This window comes from Pinus tabuliformis, chromosome 4_2 (assembly GCF_031772625.1).
Source record: "Pinus tabuliformis cultivar Carrire ecotype Pingquan chromosome 4_2, CPIR1, whole genome shotgun sequence".
Taxonomy (NCBI): Eukaryota; Viridiplantae; Streptophyta; class Pinopsida; order Pinales; family Pinaceae; genus Pinus; species Pinus tabuliformis.
The window spans coordinates 1,071,515,719-1,071,519,733 of NC_142304.1; the positions used below are offsets into that span (position 1 = coordinate 1,071,515,719).

General features: G+C 36.8%; 1 pseudogene; it reads left to right on the top strand.

Annotated features, from left to right (window-relative positions):
* The first annotated feature begins 306 nt into the window (after positions 1-306).
* Positions 307-2,162, top strand: LOC149173351 (folate synthesis bifunctional protein, mitochondrial pseudogene; annotated as a pseudogene).
* The last annotated feature ends 1,853 nt before the right edge of the window (positions 2,163-4,015 follow it).

Below are 4,015 nucleotides of genomic sequence, written 5' to 3' on the forward strand. Positions count from 1 at the left end.
CCGATTGACAAGTATGACAATTGATGTAGATTTTGGGAATTATAAGTTTTTGATAGCAATATTTATTGAGTGTTTTCTTGCCATTCTCTAGGATTCTATCAAATTGTAAATGGAATTGTTTCCTTAGTTTCTTGAATCCAGTCAAAGACTTCAATAACCAATCCCATTATTGTTTATTTTGGTTCACGCACCATTGGTATTCTGGTTGAGCTGGTTAATTTTTGTTCTCCGTTTATTTCATGGGAATCTGATTAACACGAGGAATCCAATCTGAGGGGTATTTAGGTTTAATGAACCTGTCTCAATATGAGGCTTGGAGTTAGCCCCCGCTTCTTTTATAGAGGATTCAGACTTGGATTTGGAGGAATCAGTCCATGGGGTTCCCAGAATGTTGGTAAGTCTTCTCCCTCATAATAAATTCATTTCTTTCATTAATTTCCCTTCCATGTGATTTTATTTGTTGGGCATTTGTATCTTCTGTATAAGATAGGAACCACTTCCAAGTTTCATTAATGACCAGACAATAATATCAAGATAAATTTCAAAATTAGAATCTGAGTAATAGAGCCTCTTCCACAGGCAGGTTTATACCAAATTCATTCTCTATGCGAGAGCCTCTTGCAGTAGGAGCGCACACACACTCTTTCTATATGTATGTATGCACTAGAAATTAGCACTGAATTTCATCTGCGCGTTAGGCAGTTGGTCTAAGCTAATGAAAATGGGCAAATAAACCATTTTCATGAATCCTCCATTGAAACAATTGTCTCTGGATCTATCTTTTGTAGCTTTGGGGCGGGTTTCTTCTTCTTGGGATTCCTTTTCATACTCATCAGCCTCTGAATCTTGCATTGAATTTCACTCCCCGGTGGAGGTAGTGGTCATTGTTGGGCAACAATGTTGGCAACAAAGTTGAAAATTTCAATAGAGATTTGAGCATGATGGGGAAAGCTGGTGTCTGTATTACAAAGCATGCAAACTTATACAAGACCAAACCTGCATATGTAATTGATCAACCTTGCTACCTTAACTCTGCAATAAGGGAAATCAAAAAACTTGGTCTGCATGCCTTGTTGACAGTTCTGAAAGAAATTGAAAAGGGATTAGGCCAGACTGAGGGCATAAGGTATGGGAATCGGCCTATTGATTTGGAAATTTTATTCTATGTAAAGCTCAAGGTTTCATCGAAAATTCTCAAAATACCCCATCAAAATTTGTGGGAGCGACCCTTTGTTCTTGCTCCGCTTGTAGACCTTCTTGGATTGGTAGCTAACAACGACACTGTTCCCTGTTGGCATGCCTTTTTGGGAAGAAATGGTGGCATATTTGAGGCATGGGAGAAACTTGGAGGGGAAGACCTTATGGGACGAGAGAGAATGAAGAGAGTTTTTCCCATTGGAAATGAGTTATTGGATTGGTCAAGAAAAACTCATGTCATGGGTGTTTTAAATTTAACACCAAATAGTTTTAGTGATGGAGGACGATACACATCTGTAGATAATGCAGTTGATCAGGTTAGATGGATAATATCTGAAGGAGCGGATATGATTGAAATTGGAGCATAGTTAACCAAGTCAATAGCATCAAGCATTTCAACAGAGGAGGAATTGTCTTAGCTTTTGCTAGTTTTAGAAGTAGTGGTGCAGATTCCTGAAGCTGAAGGTAAAATCCTATCAGTAGATAATTTTGATGCTAAAGTTGCATCTGAGGCAGTAAGAAATGGACCTCATGTTGTGAACGATATATTTGGAGGTCATTTGGATCCCAACATGTTTTCTACAGTTGTAGATCTTGTTGTCCCTTATATCTTAATGCATACAAGGGGGAAACCATCAACAATACAGAACGATGAAAATACAACCTATGGGGATGTATGTAAAGAAGTTGCTAATGAGTTATCGTTACAGATAAAGAATGCAGAATCGTTTGGTATACCTGCATGGAGAATTATAACAGACCCTGGTATTGGTTTCTCGAAGACGCTTGAGCAGAACTTCGAACTTCTTAGGGGTCTATCAGCTATTCGACAAGGACTTGCAGCCAACAGTGTGGTTGCTTATCATGGGCCTATTTTAATTAGACCCTCCCCAAAAAAAAATTGGGAAAAATATTACTACTTCCTACATTGGCAAGGAGAGCCAACATATTTGTCTTCAATCTAGTTTCAAGAGGCTCTACATCTTTTTTGAAAATGCCAACCTTGCTTGAACTCTAAACTGCTAGTCCTAATCCGAAACCTATGAATTTACCCAATTGCTTAGAAGTTACATGACATTTTCATTCCATGAAAGGAGATTCCCATCAATCTTATGGCATCCCAAATACTTCTACCAGCCTATTTGACCATCCAGCCAACTGTCTCCAAAGATAAACCCTTTCCAAAGATAAAAGCATTCAAGTCTCTGTTGGTTATAGTCTTGAAATTGTCATAGTTCTGATTTAATTTTGAGTTTGAAATTGATGTCGTTGTGTCTCATATCACCATCTGTTGCACATGATTAATGTTTAATCTGTTCTGAAGAGGCATTTGCAATATTGAGTTGTTTTGTCATTTCAGGATCAATGAATGCCTTAAAATATTTATTGATATTGTCATGTGCTATCCTTTTGCTTAAAGAACATGTTTTGAGCTCGTCAATACTACTTGTCGAGAAGTACTAAATGAGGAAATAATTTGGCAGAGTCCCAGTGCCTTTGCACAACAATATATTTTAATTTGACATACGTTAGAAGTCTAATTGATAGAATCTGGGGCACGTTTCTAGATATGTTCCAAACTAGATTTTCTTTTGTTTAAGATTTGGTTGTTGGATATTTGGTACTTGCCATTTGTAGTTATTGAATTACTCATATCCTAAGTATTCAAGAGAAACTCGATAGCACTTGAATGGAAAGATTCAGTTAATTAGTCATAGTTGCATGTTTCGATGCAAATCCAAATGATATTTGGGGTTTCTAATTCATATGAAATTGTGCATTGCTAAATATATTAATATTTGGAATTATTGTTGGTACTTGCCATTCTTAGTTTTTGAACTTGTCATATCCTAAAAATTTAAGAGCGACTGGATACCGCTCATAGTTTTAAAAACTGGAATCGGGTTTTGAAACGGTCACCTATCTAACCAGGATTTGAACTGGAACCTGAAGGGTTTTTCTACCGGTTTGTTATTTGGGCCTATCTGACCGGCCGGTTTAGCTAGTTTCTAGTTTAGACTAGACGGTTTTTAAAACTATGATACTGCTTGAATAGGAAAGTTCAGTGATTAGTCATATTTGCATGCTTGGAGGCATATTGTGAGGGAATTTTTGGGTTTTCAATGTGTCTGAAACTGCAGATTTCTAAACATAATTTAAGTTATTTCAAAACTCCACATTTTAAACTCTAAAAGGTTAATATGATGATTTGTGGAAATCTACATTCTCAAATATTTGAAATTGTTGCTAATAAGCAGATAAACATTTTTCTTGCAAAGCACTAAGCATTACTTTTAAACTATAGATATGATGTGGGGCAATGCATTGCTATTATCATCATCTGCTATTCATAACTAATCAGAGGGATATACATGCCATATGTATGTAGTTTTCTCCTCTTATAGATATAAGACTCAAAGTGGAGAAAATTGCATACATATGGTGTGTATCCCTCTGATTAATTATGAATAGTAGATGATGATAATAGCAATACATTTCCCCACATCATATCTATAGTTTATGGAAGGATATTACCTAGGAGATTCTCCTAGATAATGCATTCTCTTGCTCATGAGTCATTGTTGTTGTTGGGAAAAGTATCCAATACGGAATGACCCTATCCCACTCTAAGGGTGATAGTACCTCAGCAACAATCGAAGCAAAGCTATCTAAGATTTCTTCTTTATGAAAGTAAAATATGGGAGAAAGAGATCCACTAACCGATGTCTTTCGCTAATGGTTGATCCAATCTTCTCTCCTTGCTGCTTGCTCCCAGCTCCTTGCTCTTTCACTGGCCCAGCTACACCAAGATCCTGCA